Source organism: Hyperolius riggenbachi, chromosome 3, assembly GCF_040937935.1.
Source record: "Hyperolius riggenbachi isolate aHypRig1 chromosome 3, aHypRig1.pri, whole genome shotgun sequence".
Taxonomy (NCBI): Eukaryota; Metazoa; Chordata; class Amphibia; order Anura; family Hyperoliidae; genus Hyperolius; species Hyperolius riggenbachi.
In genome coordinates this window covers 38,933,063-38,950,985 of record NC_090648.1, presented here as the reverse complement: position 1 = coordinate 38,950,985, position 17,923 = coordinate 38,933,063, and the positions used below count along the sequence as shown (strand labels likewise).

The 17,923-nt window shown below is 46.2% G+C and overlaps 1 pseudogene; it reads right to left on the bottom strand.

Moving 5' to 3' along the window:
- LOC137562066 (uncharacterized) overlaps positions 1-17,923 on the bottom strand; it is a 106,490-nt pseudogene that overhangs the window by 12,773 nt on the left and 75,794 nt on the right.

Below are 17,923 nucleotides of genomic sequence, written 5' to 3'. Positions count from 1 at the left end.
GCCTCCCCTCCTGTGATTGGTTGCTCTAGCCTGCGTCAGGGGCCTCTGATTGGCCCAGTGACATGTATTGGGAAAAATCCGTATCACAACCGCATCAAGGCCGTGATTACGGGTCGTGACCCGTCTTTTTGTACGCATGCCATGATTCGGATTTGACGCGATGTCGTGATCCATGCGGATCACGGCATCCGGATCACGGCCTTCGTGATGCGGAAAAATGGCCGTGAATCACGTACCCGTGATCACGACCATTCGTGAGAGCACCACTGGCTGTCGTCATCCTCCTCCTCCTCCTCCTTGGCTGGTGCCGCAATCTCCTCTCCAGCTACACAGCCCCAGCACCCCAGGGCCTATGCTGCATTCCAGGTACGACGGTGTCACGCAGTGTTAGACATGTCTTGCCTGAAAGTGGAGAGTCACACTGGAGCAGCTCTCCTGGCTGCTCTTAACAAACAGGTGGAGCAATGGCTGACCCCGCACAAGCTTGAGATCGGCAACGTGGTGTGTGACAACGGCAGAAATCTCATTGCTGCGTTGAATTTGGGAAAGCTGACACACATACCCTGTATGGCACATGTGCTGAATCTGGTCGTGCAAAGATTTGTGTCCAAGTACCCAGGCTTAGAGGACGTCCTGAAGCAGGCCAGGAAGTTGTGTGGGCATTTCAGGCGCTCTTACAAGGCCATGGCACGCTTTGCGGACATTCAGCGTAGAAACAACTTGCCGGTGAGACGCCTGATTTGCGATAGCCCGACTCGCTGGAATTCCACCCTGCTGATGTTCTCTCGCCTGCTAGACCAGGAGAAAGCCGTCACCCAGTACCTGTATCATTACAGTACAAGGACACAATCTGGGAGGATGGGGATGTTGTGGCCCAACAACTGGACACTGATGCAAAATGCATGCAGGGTCATGGAGCCCTTTGAGGAGGTGACCAAACTGGTGAGTCGTGATGAGGGCACCATCAGCGACTTGATCCCCTACGCCTACTTCCTGGAGCGTGCCGTGCGTAAAGTGGTGGATACAGCTGTGGAGGAGCGTGAACAAGAAGAGTTACGGCAGCAGGAGTCGTGGGAGCCATTTACACACGAACCCGATGTTCCCACAACACCTGCGGCAGCACAGAGGGGGGAGGAGGAGGAGGAGGAAGAAGAGGAGTCATGTGGGGAAGGAGAGGAGTCAGACTCTGATGATGGTGATGATGAGGAAGGTGTTTCTGTGGAGGAGAAAGAGGCGGCGGAAGGAGAACAACCGCGGCAGCTGTCACAGGGGGCTTCTGCTGCTCCACGTTCCCGTGGTATTGTTCGTGGCTGGGGGGAGGAAGAGGAGTTGTATCCCATCACTGAGGAAGAGCAAGAGGAGATGGAGAGTACATCTGCATCCAGCTTTGTGCAGATGTCCTCTTTCATGTTGTCCAGCCTGTTGAGGGACCCCCGTATCAAAAAACTCAAGGCGAATGACCTGTACTGGGTGGCCACGCTACTAGACCCTCGGTACAGGCATAAAGTGGCGGACCTGTTATCAACTCAACAGAAGGCCGAAAGGATGCAGCACTTGCAGAACAAGCTGTCGATGATGCTTTACAATGCGTTTAAGGGTGATGTGGCTGCACAACGCAATCAAGGTCCCACTGGCAGTAGCCCTCCTCCTCCCAAGTCCACGCAGGCAAGGACAGGACGCTCCAACAATCTCAGGGTGATGTCGGACATGCAGACGTTCTTTAGTCCAACTCCTCGCCATAGTCCTTCCGGATCCACCCTCCACCAACGCCTGGACCGGCAGGTAGCCGACTACCTGGCCTTGAGTGTGGATGTAGACACTGCGAAAAGCGACGATGAACCCTTGGACTACTGGTTGCGCAGGCTTGACCTGTGGCCAGAGCTGTCCCAATTTGCCATACAACTTCTCTCTTGCCCTGCCGCAAGCGTCCTGTCAGAAAGGACCTTCAGTGCAGCTGGAGGCATAGTTACTGAGAAGAGAAGTAGCCTAAGTCACGACAGTGTTCAGTACCTGACCTTTATCAAAATGAATGAGGAATGGATCCCGGAGGGCTACTGCACGACCGAAGACTAAGTCAGTCCCCACACACAGCATCTCTGCCTGCAGGCCACTTGCCTTCTCCGCCACCACCAACAGGGTCCAGGACTCTAGGCGGATTCCTGAATTTTTAAGGCCGCTGCTAGCAGCGGCCGCTACACTAATTTTTCTGGTGCGTGTACATGCCTGCCTAATTTTTCTGGCTGCACTGCGGGCGGCTGCAACAAAAAAACAAAAGTCATGTACATGTGCCCATCCCCCTTCATGATCCCCCTTCATTGCGTATCACAATGAAGCAATGACCGCTGGCTATTTGAGTGTCTCGGGTGGGGGTGGCACACAAAAGATAATAAGGTCGTTGCTTCATTGTGGTCAGACCAAATTTGATCAGCTGGACAGTCACTGTTGTTCTATCATTGAGCAACCACAGCCCGGCGACCATATGGGCTTGAAAAACGCCACGGCCTACACTCTGGCCACGGTACGCACCAGTCCAGCATGGCTGTCACTACGCAAACAGCTGTTTGCGGTGCGTTACACAGTGAGTTTGGTGTGTCAGTGTGAAGCAGAACTCTAATTACACTCCCTGATTGATGTATACCCATGCAAGATGTTTGAAAGCACGTTAGGCCTGCAATTTAGCATTCAATGTGATTTCTGCCCTTAAAATGCTGCTTTGCGTCAAATCCAGATTTTTCCCCGGGACTTTGGGCATGTATCCCACTCCGCCATGCCCCCCTCCAGGTGTTAGACCCCTTGAAACATATTTTCCATCACTTTTGTGGCCAGCATAATTTTTTCTATTTTTCAAAGTTCGCCTCTCCATTGAAGTCTATTGCTTTTCCGCGAACCGAACCTTCCGCGAAGGTTCGCGAACGGGGTTCGCAAACCGGAAATCGGAGGTTCGCGACATCTCTAGTAATCTCATCCCCTCTGCTTGCTCCTGTCCAGGAATGAATCCCCCCCCTCCTCTGCTCACTCCTGTCTGGGAAGTAATCCCATCCCCTCTGCTTGCTCTTGTCCAGGAATGAATACCACCCCCTCCTCTGCACGCTCCTGTCCAGGAAGGAATCCCACTCCTCAGGTGGTGAATGTCCAGGAAGGAATTTTACTTTGCACTTCAGATCATTGTCAAGTTAGACAGTGAACCCTTTTCTTATTACCTGGGGCTGGGTGAGCAATGGAGAAAGTGATTAGTTACACCTGACTGGGGTTACAAGCATTCTCTAGGAGAGGTGTTTCTTTACCAGTGTCAGTGATTTTGATTCAGTCATTTCTATGTATGAAGAAAAGAGAGTTATTCTCTCATCCTTTTTGCCACTTGATAGAAAGTGCATGTGCATGTGTGCGCTGAGACATATGTCCCATCTGAAACCCATCAATTGAATGTTATCAGGGGTGTTGCTAGGATCTTAAGAGATCCAGGGCACTTTTGGGCACTCTGGCCGGAAAATGGGTGTGGCCACACACCAGAATGTGGGTGTGGTCATGTGTGTTGTCAAATTTACATTAACTTAACAGCAAAATCTTGGATGAAGCCCCCTCTTCAAAAAAAAAAATTAAAAAAAAATGCAGCATCTATATATATATAATAGAGTAAGTGCCTCAACCTTCAAACAAGAAGAAGAAGTAGCGCCCTGCCCCCAGGGCCGGTCCAAGCAAGAAGAAGGGGCTGGTCCAAGCAAGAAGGAGAACCAAGGGCAAAGAGGGATAATTTGCATATTCAGTAGCAGTGCGTTGTGGGTAACCACAAATGTTCACTTATAGCTGAATTATTGCAGATTTCCTTCTGTTTTAAGAAGGAAAATTACACCAAGCTTTGCTTTTTTTAGTAGGAGGGCTTTTTGGTCTCTTTTATCCCCCTATACACTCTTAGTAGTTTGGGTCACCCTGAGCTGCTTGGTTACTCTGTTGTGCTGGTCCAAGCCCTATCTCATAAAGCCTTATCAATCCCTGCTATGTACTGATGAGGACCAAACGTCTGAACTAGGCTGTCACATGTGGGTTTGATATGACTGTGTAAAACTTAAAGGGAACCAGAGATGCCAGAAAAAAGATTTTATACATATCTGGGGCTTCCTCCAGCCCCATATGCACGGATTGCTCCCACGCCGCCGTTCTCCGCTGCCTGTGTCAGCTGGTTCCGGGTACTGTAGTTTTGGCCAGTAGAGATGGGAAGTTCGGATCTTTTCAATGATCCGGATGATTCAAATCGGATCATTGAAGAGATCCGGATCTTTGATCCGAATCTCGGATCATTTTACTACTGAAGCATTCGGGGGTGAAATGAATAGCAGGACAGGAGAAGGAGAGGGGGGTGGACACACAGAGAAGGGGAGAAGATGCACAGAGGGCAGGGAGTGGACAGAGAAGGGAGGAGGGACGAGCAGAGAGCAGAAATGTTTGTTTGCACACAATACCCACATGCTGCAATCATATGCTTTACATGTATTTCACCTATATGTTCATCTGTATACTCTGAAAGCAAACATCGCAGTGAAAGAAAGCATTCCCCAAAGCATTTACAGAAGTTAAGTGCAGCTGTTTAGTGCCGAGTGCAGGAGGATCATATTGCCTTTCAATCACAGTGCCTACAAAGTTACTGAGCTGTGCTGAGCTGAGCCAAAAGTTTCCAATGTGATCACTGTGCAGCACTACGGAACAGCCAGCCTATAATGAGCAGCACATTGCAGCCAGTATGTGTGCTCTACACATATCTGGCAGTGGCACCGATGTCCCCTCTCTCTCATCTACCTGTGGCTGCAAGGCTGCCTCCCCTCCAACAGAGCGATCCATCTCTGCTCTGCTTCCAGCACCCTGCTGCCTGCTGAGAGGGGGGCGTGTCGCTCCTTGCCCCGCCCCCTTTTCGATCCGAATCACTCATTTTGATGATTCGGATGATTCGACTCACAAAATAGATTCGGATCAAAGATCCGAATCGTTCATGATCCGGACAACACTATTGGCCAGTTGGCGTCAGCACGCGGCCAATTGTCTGCATCACAGGGGCTCCCAGCATACCCTTACGCGTGCGGCTGCATACTGAGCAACTGCACGCGTAAGGATATGTAGGCATCCCCTGATCATGCGGACAATTGGCCGCATCCGGCGGAAGTGACGGGACCCGGTACCGGCGGATCCAGGAAGCGGAGGTTGGCGGCGTGGGAGCGATCCAGGCTTATGGGGCTGGAAGAAGCCCCAGGTATGTATGAAATCTTTTTTCTATGTCTCTGGTTCCCTTTAAAGCTATAGGCTTGCTTGACTTACCAAGGCTGAAAAGGAATAATTTGCATATTTAGTAGCGGTGCATTGTGGGTAATCACAAATGTTCACTTATAGCTGAATTATTGCAGATTTTCTTCTGTTTTAAGAAGGCAAATTACACCAAGCTTTGATTTTTTTTTAGAAGAAGGTCTTTTTGGTCCCTTTTATCTACCTATACATTCCGAGTGGTTTGGGTCACCCTGAGCTGCTTGGTTACTCTGTTGTACTGGTCCAAGCCCTATCTCATATAGCTATATCAATCATTGCCATGTACAGATGAGGACTAAAAGTCTGAAACAGGCTGTCTACATGTGGGTTTGATATGGCTGTGTAAAATTTAAAGCTGTAGACTTGCTATACACCAGTGGTTCTGGATGCTTGCTGGGCTTACTAAGGGTGAAAAGGGATAATTTGCATTTTTAGTAACAGTGCATTGTGGGTAACCACAAATGTTCACTTATAGCTGAATTATTGTATACTTCCTTCTGTTTTAGGAAGGCAAATTACACCAAGCTTTGCTTTTTTTTTTTTTTAGTAGGAGGTCTTTTTGGTCCCTTTTATCCCACTATGCATTCCGAGTGGTTTGGGTCACCCTGAGCTGCTTGGTTACGCTGTTGTACTGCTCCAAGCCCTATCTCATACAGCCGTATCAATACCGGCTATGTACTGATGAGGACCAAAAGTCTGAAACAGGCTGTCTACATGTGGGTTTGATATGACTGCCTCCATATCCTTCTGTACCACGATGGTTGGAGCCATGCTTATGCGCTTTGAGTCCCACGGGAGAAAAGCGCTTTACAAATGTTGTTTGTTGTTGTTGTTGTTGTTGTAAAATTTAAAGCTATAGGCTTGCTATACACCAGCAGCTCTGGATGCTTGCTTGGCTTATCAAGGGGGAAAAGGGGTAATTTGCATATTTAGTAGCAGTGCATTGTGGGTAACCACAAATGTTCACTTATAGCTGAATTATTGCAGATTTCCTTCTGTTTTAAAAAGCAAAATTACACCAATACAGTGTGCGGCATTGCAGGAAGTGACGACAGTGGAACGCACGATGGGACACGGAAGAGGTGAGTCATCCCCGCCCGCTGCCTCTTACTAATAGTGGCAGCTGCTACTGTGCTTAAGCAGGAGGGTGAGGTGAGGTGAGGTGAGGTGAGGTGAGGTGAGGTGAGGTGAGGTGAGGTGAGGTGAGGTGAGGTGAGGTGAGGTGAGGTGAGGTGAGGTGAGGTGAGGTGAGGTGAGGTGAGGTGAGGTGAGGTGAGGTGAGGTGAGGTGAGGTGAGAGTCCAACCCCCCTCCCCGCTGCTGTGCCCAATACCCCCTTCCTGTCCTCTACTTTCTTATGCGGCGTATGCTACGCCGCGGGTCGGCTAGTATCACATAAATAGACAGTGTCACTTAAACATAACTAGGCAGAGTTACCTGGCTTCTGTGCTGGCTGTTCTGGCTTTCTTCTGGGCAGGCTGGCCTGCCGCCTGGTTATCTGGCAGTCTCCCCATAGCATTCCCTGACCTTTTTAGTGGACCCCCTCCCATGCTCCCATGGGCCTCACATTGAGGCACCACAACTCCCAGCATGCCCCCATAAAGGTATCACAGCTTCTAGCATGGCACCACTGCACCCAGTATGCCCATTTAGAGCCACCACAGCACCCAGACTAACCACGATTGGAGCACCACAGCTGACTCTGCCTGGGGGACAACCGGGGCACCCCAGAATAGATCCGGGGCACGTGCCACTATTCTTTGCGGCTAGCAATGCCCCTGAATGTTATACTTAAAATGGGTAAGCTAGATGTTAATACCTGATGCACAATGCATAATAACATTGTGGAGAGCATCCTCTCACTCTTGCATCCAGGACTTCTCACCTCTACTTTGGAACTCTCTCCCACAGGTTGTCCGTCTTGCTTCAAACGAACCCTCAAGACACACCTGTTCAAGGAAGCTTGTAATTTGCTATAGCTTAGATATATGTTAAACCTCACTGCCTCATCTGCTAACCCCTTTGTCTACTACCCCAGTGTCCCCGACCCACCACCCTCCAGATTGTAAGCTTGCAAAGAGCAAGTAACCTCTACCTTGTATTTCCTGTTCCTGTGCATTTTATCTGATGAACATCCACCAGTATGTCGTTTTTCAAACTACAAATCAATTGTATGCATCTGTACATGTATTCCTGGCTGTCATGATTGTATAGTATGTTGAACTGCTCATGTAGCTATGCTCCCCATAATTGTAAGTTTATGTACATTGTACAGCACCAAGGAAGATGTTAATGCTACATAAAGTAATTCAAAAATATATGTTTACATAAAAAACAAGTAGTCTTCAACAACAAAAATAAAAAAAAACCGAAGTCTTCTTTAACTAAGTTATTTTTTCTCAGAATCCACAAAATAAAAATAGCTATGTCTTCTTACAACAGCATAGATTACCTCTGGGTTGTAGGCTTTTGACTTTCCCGCTTTTTGGGGCGTACGTGATTTTAAATGGTTTACAGTGGCATGCATCAAGTTTTCACCCTGCTAAAATAGTATAAACAACATAAGTAAACAGTTCTAACAATGCATAAAGCACAAGATAATCTGAATATACAGTAGTGTGAAAAACGATTTGCCCCCTTTCTGATTTCTTATTCTTTTGCATGTTTGTCACACTTAAATGTTTCTGCTCATCAAAAACCGTTAACTATTAGTCAAAGATAACATAACTGAACACAAAATGCAGTTTTAAATGATGTTTTTTATTATTTAGTGAGAAAAAAAACTCAAAACCTACATGGCCCTGTGTGAAAAAGAAATTGCCCCCTGAACCTAATAACTCTTTGGGCCACCCTTAGCAGCAATAACTGCAATCAAGCATTTGTGATAACTTGCAACGAGTCTTTTACAGCGCTCTGGAGGAATTTTGGCCCACTCATCTTTGCAGAATTGTTGTAATTCAGCTTTATTTGAGGGTTTTCTAGCATGAACCGCCTTTTTAAGGTCATGCCACAACATCTCAATAGGATTCAGGTCAGGACTTTGACTAGGCCACTCCAAAGTCTTCATTTTGTTTTTCTTCAGCCATTCAGAGGTGAATTTGCTGGTGTGTTTTGGGTCATTGTCCTGCTGCAGCACCCAAGATCGCTTCAGCTTGAGTTGACGAACAGATGGAAGGACATTCTCTTTCAGGATTTTTTGGCAGACAGTAGAATTCATGGTTCCATCTATCACAGCATGCCTTCCAGGTCCTGAAGCAGCAAAACAACCCCAGACCATCACACTACCACCACCATATTTTACTGTTGGTATGATGTACTTCTGCTGAAATGCTGTGTTACTTCTACGCCAGATGTAACGGGACACACACCTTCCAAAAAGTTCAACTTTTGTCTCGTCGGTCCACAAGGTATTTTCCCAAAAGTCTTGGCAATCATTGAGATGTTTTTTTAGCAAAATTGAGACGAGCCTTAATGTTCTTTTTGCTTAAAAGTGGTTTGCGCCTTGGATATCTTCCATGCAGGCCGTTTTTGCCCAGTCTCTTTCTTATGGTGGAGTCGTGAACACTGACCTTAATTGAGGCAAGTGAGGCCTGCAGTTCTTTAGATGTTATCCTGGGGTCTTTTGTGGCCTTTCGGATGAGTTTTCTCTGCGCTCTTGGGGTAATATTGGTCGGCCGGCCACTCCTGGGAAGGTTCATCACTGTTCCATGTGTTTGCCATTTGTGGATAATGGCTCTCACTGTGGTTCGCTGGAGTCCCAAAGCTTTAGAAATGGCTTTATAACCTTTACCAGACTGATAGATTTCAATTACAGTACTTTTGTTCTCATTTGTTCCTGAATTTCTTTGGATCTTGGCATGATGTCTAGCTTTTGAGGTGCTTTTGGTCTACTTCTCTGTGTCAGATAGCTCCTATTTAAGTGATTTCTTGATTGAAACAGGTGTGGCAGTAATCAGGCCTGGGGGTGACTACAGAAATTGAACTCAGGTGTAATAAACCACCTTTAAGTTATTTTTTAACAAGGGGGGGCAATCACTTTTTCACACAGGGCCATGTAGATTTGGAGGGTTTTTTTCTCACTAAATAATAAAAACCATCATTTAAAACTGCATTTTGTGTTCAATTATGTTATCTTTGACTAATAGTTAACTGTTTTTGATGAGCAGAAACATTTAAGTGTGACAAACATGCAAAAGAATAAGAAATCAGGAAGGGGGCAAATAGTTTTTCACACCACTGTAATAGCTGTCAATAGCTTTAGGAGTTGAGATGTTGAGCTCTTTTTCCAAATATTCTGGTTTCCTGTCTGTTTACCTATGAAACGGTCACCTGGAGATTTGGGCGCAGGGTAACGCCGATAAACGGCTCACCCTGCTGCTGCACAAGTCCCGACGGCGTTAATTACTATTCCCCCTACAGGCCATCCAGGCCTCCATTTCCCTCCAGGCTACCATGGATACTGGGGAAGGATGTAATTTGGCTTCCAGCTGTTGCTGGCTGCCGAATTACAGTGCTTTTGTAGTAATGTGTGCTCCGTCTTCTGACAGCACCCAAATTATTCACTGCGTGCTGCTATAGCTTTAATTCCTATTATGGCCTATGGTGGCGCCAGCTGTGCCCAAATATCCTGCACTGGTTTTGCAGCTCATCCGGTCTATCATGGTGGGAAGCACAATGCTAGTGATGAGGGCATTTGGCACCTTGTTGTACTTTCTTGAAAACAGGTATTTTTGTGAAATGCAATGAAATCAATAGGACATGGGCTTATATGGTTTATATTTTTAGGGGAAAAAAGTCAGTTTTCAAGAAAAAAATATTTTTAAAGAAAATTGTCATAGAGGACTAGAGTTGGGCCGAACGGTTCGCCGGCGAACCTGGTTCGCGCGAACCTAGGTGGTTCGCGTGCGGGTACCGCACGCGAACTTTATTGCGGAAAAGTTCGCCCCATTGCGGTTCGCCCCATAATGCACTGAGGGTCAACTTTGACCCTCTACATCACAGTCAGCAGGCCCAGTGTAGCCAATTAGGCTACACTAGCCCCTGGAGCCCCACCCCCCCTTATATAGGCAGGCAGCGGCGGCCGTGGCCACTCGTGTGCCTGCATTAGTTAGAGTAGGGCGAGCTACTGCAGTCTCTCATAGGGAAAGATTAGTTAGCCTTAGCTTGTCCCTGGCTGCATACCTGTTCATTGATCCTGCCACTGCATACCTGTTCATTGATCCTGCCACTGCATACCTGTTCATTGATCCTGCCACTGCATACCTGTTCATTGATCCTGCCACTGCATACCTGTTCAGTGATCCTGCCACTGCATACCTGTTCATTGATCCTGCCACTGCATACCTGTTCATTGATCCTGCCACTGCATACCTGTTCATTGATCCTGCCACTGCATACCTGTTCATTGATCCTGCCACTGCATACCTGTTCATTGATCCTGCCACTGCATACCTGTTCAGTGATCCTGCCACTGCATACCTGTTCAGTGATCCTGCCACTGCATACCTGTTCATTGATCCTGCCACTGCATACCTGTTCTGTGAACCCACCACTGCATACCTGTTCTGTTCAGTGGACCCGCCACTGTATACCTGTTTAGTGAACCCGCCACTGCATACCTGTTCTGTTCAGTGGACCCGCCACTGTATACCTGTTCAGTGGACCCGCCACTGCATACCTGTTCTGTTCAGTGAACCCGCCACTGCATACCTGTTCTGTTCAGTGGAGTTTGGTGTGTCAGTGTGAAGCAGTACCTTAATTACACTCCCTGATTGATGTATACACATGCAAGATGTTTTAAAGCACTTTAGGCCTGTCATTTAGCATTCAATGTGATTTCTGCCCTTAAAACGCTGCTTTGCGTCAAATCCAGATTTTTCCCGGTGACTTTTGGCGTGTATCCCACTCCGCCATGCCCCCCTCCAGGTGTTAGACCCCTTGAAACATCTTTTCCATCACTTTTGTGGCCAGCATAATTTTTTTTTTTTTTCAAAGTTCGCATCCCCATTGAAGTCTATTGCGGTTCGCGAACTTTAACGCGAACCGAACCTTCCGCGAAAGTTCGCGAACCCGGTTCGCGAACCTAAAATCGGAGGTTCGGCCCAACTCTATAGAGGACATTATTTTTGCGACATCTGAAACTATTAGCATTGGTTCACAAACTTATTTCTTAAATTATCTTTCCTTATCTCTTATCAGGGTTGAGTCTCTTGTTCTGAATGTTCTCGCAGTAACTGTTTTCCCCTTATTTTTATTAAATCTGTATAGCACATCATAAGTAAAAAGTACTAAAAAAGCAATTAAAAAAACAACTAATTTTATGTATTTATTTATTTTGCTTGAAAAAGATTTGTAAACTTATTTTATGGAAAAAAATTATTAATAGACTAGCTGATGCCCTGGCGTTTTCTAACCCTAACACACAAGGGGCCCATATGCAATTCACTTTTTCATGTGAGTTCTCTCCTAGGTGATATTTTAAAACTTGTCAATGACATGCCTTTTAAACCACCAGCAAGCGAAAAAAAAAGACCCCAAAATCATTTTGATAGTACTTTATACCTACTTATTGATACTTTTTTCCATTGCAAAATGCTAAAAAGTTATTTTAAATTAAAGATGAAATTTTCTCTCCTAGGAGAAAACTCAGGTGAAAAAGTGAATCACATATGGCCCAATGGCCCATATGCAACTCATTTTTTCTCCTGAGTTTTCTCTTTGGTGATATTTTCAGAATTTACGATACAATGCCTTTTAAGCCACCAGCTAACAAGAAAATACTCAAAATAAATTTGATAGCACTTCTTCACCAACTTTTGGGTACTTTTTCAATTGTAAAATGCTGAAACGTTAATTTAAAGAGAAGATGACATGTATCTCCTAGGAGATAACTCAGGTGAAAAAGTTAATTGCATATGGGCCAATTACTCAATTTCTCATTGACTTAGTTTGTGTAACGGTTGGGTGCTGCAACTCAGACGTCTGATTATAAGTGATCTGCAGTATCACCAATAATACAGACACTATACCTGATTATGTGGTGATCTGCAGAATCACTAATAATGCAAGTATAGCTGGTAGTGATACTGACAGAGTTGTGTATTAGTGCAACCATAACTTTAATAGTAGAGAGGAGCTTTACCAGAGGAGCTGGTAAAGTACTATCAGTACACTGACTGTATATACTAGGAAAAACAAAAGTTTGCTTTCCTAAAACAGAAAGAATTTGCGATAATTCAGGTTGGAGTGAGCTCGAGATGTCTCCCAGGCACCACTGCTGAATATATGCAAATTAACCATTGTACCCTTCGAAGCTAAACACACCTCCAGAACCGCTGGAATGCAATGATGTGTCAGCTTGTTAATATGTACAGAGCCGTAATAATCCAACATGCATACAGACTGTTTCGGATTGTTTGATCCTCATCAGTGCATGGCATGGATTAATTTGGCTCTATGGAGTAGGGCTTGTAAATCCGAGAGGCACAGACTAACCAGCAAGCTCATGGTGACCCAGAACTCATTGGGGTGTGTAAGGGACTACAATGGTCCTAAAAGCCCCCTTACTAAGATGTTAAGAAAAACAAAAGTTTGCTTTCCTAAAACAGAAAGAATTTGCGATAATTCAGGTTGGAGTGAGCTCGAGATGTCTCCCAGGCACCACTGCTGAATATATGCAAATTAACCATTGTACCCTTCAAAGCTAAACACACCTCCAGAACCGCTGGAATACAATGATGTGTCAGCTTGTTAATATGTACAGAGCCGTAATAATCCAACATGCATACAGACTGTTTCGGATTGTTTGATCCTCATCAGTGCATGGCATGGATTAATTTGGCTCTATGGAGTAGGGCTTGTAAATCCGAGAGGCACAGACTAACCAGCAACCTCATGGTGACCCAGAACTCATTGGGGTGTGTAAGGGACTACAATGGTCCTAAAAGCCCCCTTACTAAGATGTTAAGAAAAACAAAGGTTTGCTTTCCTAAAACAGAAAGAATTTGCGATAATTCAGGTTGGAGTGAGCTCGAGATTTCTCCCAGGCACCACTGCTGAATATATGCAAATTAACCATTGTATATACTAGCACAGACCTTTCCAAAGGGCTGGAATTGGTACAAACAGTGAGAGAATAGGAAAATACAGACTAGTCCTTCACCAGAGGGGCTGGCCAGGTACTAGTAGTGAAAGTGACTGTGGGCTCTATTCATAAAAAAGTTGTTGCGAGAAAACTCCTGGAGGGAAAATACCGCAGCGGTATTTTACACTTCTGGGTGGTCATTCAAAGAAATCTTGAAAGCTGCGATGCAAGAGCGGAGATCTCCCGCTGAAGGCTGGCGGTAAGCTGTCGGAAGGCATGCGGAAACACTTCAGCCGGCAGAGTCCCTCCGTGCACTGCTCTCTCTGGGAGGTCTGTCCCATTCACTTGTATGTAATCCGCAAAATCAGAGGAAGCGGTATTTCCCGTCCACATACCGCTTCCTCTAATCTTTATGAATGGCCATTTTGTTACTTTTTTCTAGATAAATCTAGAAAAACACTGGAGAAGGCGGAAATTTCTCGCTCTGCTGGGGGATTGTAGATTTTCATGCGGGAACAGCTTTTTTGAATGCCCACTTTGCTAAATGGACGAGAAAACCCGCTGTTTTGAGCGGAAAACTTGCGGTAATGGTTTATGAATAGAGCCCTGTATAGACTTGATCAGACCTTTCCAGAGGAGCTGGAAAGGTGCTATCAGTCACTAATGGAGCAATAAGAAACTATCTCCCCAGAGAAGCTGGTGAGACAATAGTACCTCACCAGTGGCGAGGGCCCACTGGTGAGTAGAGAAGTCAGACAGGCTAGGTTCGGCAACAGAGAGGTAAGTATCAGTACAGAATCGTGAGACAGAAGAGTAATCAGTAATCAGGCAGAGTTCGGCAACTAATCAGATAGGCAGAAGTACAGAAGCGTTATGCAGGAAGCAAGGTCAGAGGTATAGCCAGAATCATACACAGGTAATAAAATACAATATAACAACAATCCTAGTCTTGGTGTGAAGTCCTTGGTTTCAACACCTGGCACTAGTCTAAGGTCTGAGCGCTCACACAAAGTATTCACGACAGCAGACAGGGAACAAATGAAGACTGCAGGCTTAAGAAGCGGAGGCACGCTTCCAGCCACTCCCACCACGGAATCTGCCAATCGGCGCGGCGAGAGTCATCAGTGACATCAGCCGACCGGCAGGTCAGCTGACGCGCCTTCTGCACGCATAAAGGTCCTGTCTCCACGCGCACCCGCCCAAGACAAAAACCCTATGAGCTGGAGATAACATCGTTCCCGGCGTGCTAGACGCCAAGGGAACGGATAACGCTTGAGAGCCAGGGAGAGAGGCGGCTGTAGACCCCCCGTGCGAGTCAGCAGCCGCCAGATCCATGCTTGTTACAGTTTGTGAGCTTTGCGGTTTATAGCATCAATAATTTGCATTGAAATAAAACAAATCTGATTGGCTGTTTTTGGATCCATCACGTTTTCTGAATTTGAACCCCAGTCACTCAATGACCAACTGTACCAGGTTTGAGTCTATAAATGCCAATCAAAATGCATCTATTGATTTTCAAGGGGAATATTTAATTTCTGCCATTATTGTACTGTTAATGGCACAAGCCTCAAACCTGGTACAGTTGATCATTGGGTGACTAGGGTTCAATTTCAGAAAGGGGGTGGAGCCACAAACAGCCAATTAAATTTGTTTCATTTCAATGCAAATTATTGATGCCAAACACCGCAAAGATCACAAACTTGGTAATTTATTAATTGTGTGTTAGGGTTAGAAAAGTAGGCACAGCCAACACCAGCCAAATACATACCCGGGCAATGCCGGGTCATGAGTGGGCGGAGACAAATACACATTTTACTGGAAAAATGTAAACAGCAGCCATTCTTACACTGTTAATGGTAGGGTTCTCAAACTTTGCACAGTTGGTTACTGGGTGACTGGGATTAATATTCAGAAAAGTGGGTGGAGTCTATAAAAGCCAATCAAAATTAACCTATTGATTTTCAAGGGGAATATTTACATTGCTGCCATTCTTGGACTGTTAATGGCACAAGCCTCAAACCTGGTACAGTTGATCATTGGGTGACTAGGGTTCAATTTCAGAAAGGGGGTGGAGCCACAAACAGCCAATTAGATTTGTTATATTCCAATGTAAATTATTGATGCCAAACACCGCAAAGCTCACAAACTTGGTAATTGAGTAATTGATTAATTGTGCGTTAGGCCTAGAAAAACAGACACAGCCAACACCAGCCAGATACATAAGTGGGAAAATTTTACTGGGAAAATGTAAACAGCAGCCATTCTTACACTGTTAATGGTAGGGTTCTCAAACTTTGCACAGTTGGTTACTGGGTGACTGGGGTTAATATTCAGAAAAGTGGGTGGAGCCTACAAAAGGCAATCAAAAATTACCTATTGATTTTTCAGGGGAATATTTCATTGCTGCCATTCTTGCACTGTTAATGGCACAAGCCTCAAACCTGGTACAGTTGATCATTGGGTGACTGGGGTTTACATTTATAAAAGGGGGTGGAGCCACAAACAGCCAATATGAGTTGTTTCATTTTAATGCAGGTTATTGATGCCAAAGACAGCAAAGCTCACAAACTTAGTCATTGAGTAATTGATTAATTGTGTGTTAGGGTTAGGAAAAGTGGGCGCAGCCAGCACTTGCAAAATACATAATCGGGCAATGCCGGGTCATCAGTAGGCGGAGACAAATGCAAATTTCACTGAGAAAATGTGAACTGCAGCAATTCTTACACTTTTAATGGTAAGGTTCTCAAACTTTGCACAATTGGTCACTGGGTGACTGGGATTAATATTCAGAGAAGTAGGTGGAGCCTACAAAAGCCAATCAAAATTCACCTATTGATTTTCAAGAGGGAATATGTAATTGCTACCATTCTTGCACTGTTAATGGCACAAGCCTTAAACCTGGCACAGTTGGTCATTGGGTGACTGGGGTTAAATTCAGACAAAGTGGTGGAGCCACAAACAGCCAATCAGATTTGTTTGCAAATTATTGATGCAAAAAACGGCAAAGCTCACAAACTTGGTTATTGAGTAATTGTGTGTTAGGGTTAGAAATAGTAGGCGGAGCCAACACCAGCCAAATACATACCTGAACAATGTTAGGAAATAAGTGGGTGGAGAAAAATACAAATTTCATTGCACAAATGTAAACTGCAGACATTCTTACACTATTAATGGTAGGGTTCTCAAACTTTGCACAGTTGGTCACTGGGTGACTGGGATTAATATTCAGAAAAGTGGGTGGAGCCTATAAAAGCCACCTATTGATTTTTAAGGGGAGTATTTAATTGCTGCCATTCTTGCACTGTTAATTACCTGTACCTGGTACAGTTGGCCATTGGGTGATTGGGGTTCAAATTCAGAAAAGGGGTGGAGCCACATCCAATCAGATTAATTTTATTTCATTGCAAATTATTGATGCCAAAGACCACAAAGCTCACATACTTGGTCATTAAAGGGAACCAGAGAGGATGAGATATACATACCTGGGGCTTCTTTCAGCCCCATAAGCCTGAATCGCTCCCACGCCGCCGTCCTCCGCTGCCTGGATCCGCCGCCACCGGGTCCCGTCATTGCCGCGAGTCGGCCAGTCGGCCGGCAGACGCGGCCAATTCTCCGCATCACAGGGTGCTCTCCCCATACAGATACACATGTGGCTGCCTACTGCGCAGCCGCATGCGTACGTGTATGGAGGGAGCCCCTGTGATGCGGACAATTGGCCGCGTCTGCCGGAAGTGACGGGCCCGGTACTGGCGGATCCAGGAAGCTGAGGACGGCGGCATGGGAGCGATTCAGGCTTATGGGGCTGGAAGAAGCCCCAGGTATGTATAAAATGCTTTCCTTTTTTCACCCCCCATTCCTCTCTGGTTCCCTTTAAAGGACTTTCGAGGCCAAAATCTGCCCCCAAAACATAAAAAAAGTTAAATACCTGCATGACTTTGTAAGGCACGGAGGACGCCGTCCGCGCCCTCCGTGCCATTCCGCCTGGTCCCCTCTGCTCAATAGCCCCCCGAAAGGCTGCGACCCCACGGTCCGGGTCGGTATCTGCAGCCTGCATAAAGATGGCCACGCTGCGCAGTCCGCATAGCCGCTACTGCGGCTGCACAGCTCTAGGGCCAACCCTCCGATCCACGCTGCCTGTTACGTAGATCGGGGGGTTGGCCCTAGAGCTGCGCAGCCGCAGCAGCGGCTATGCGGACTGCGCAGCAGTGGCCAGCTCCGGCGTGCAGATACCGACCCGGACCGTGGGGTCGCAGCCTTTTGGGGGGCTATTGAGCAGAGGGGACCAGGCAGAACGGCACGGAGGGTGCGGACGGCGTCCTCCATGCCTTACAAAGTCATGCAGGTAGTTAACTTTTTTTACGTTTCGGGGGCAGATTTTGGCCTCGGAAGTCCTTTAAGTAATTGTGTGTTAGGGTTAGGAAAAGTGGGCAGAGCCAACACTAGCCAAATACATACCCGGGCATCGCCGGGCGTCCAGCTAGTTTATAATATTAGTGAGATTCTAAGGTAATATAATTCATGAGATAAGGACAGATGAAGTTTCCAAGTCTGA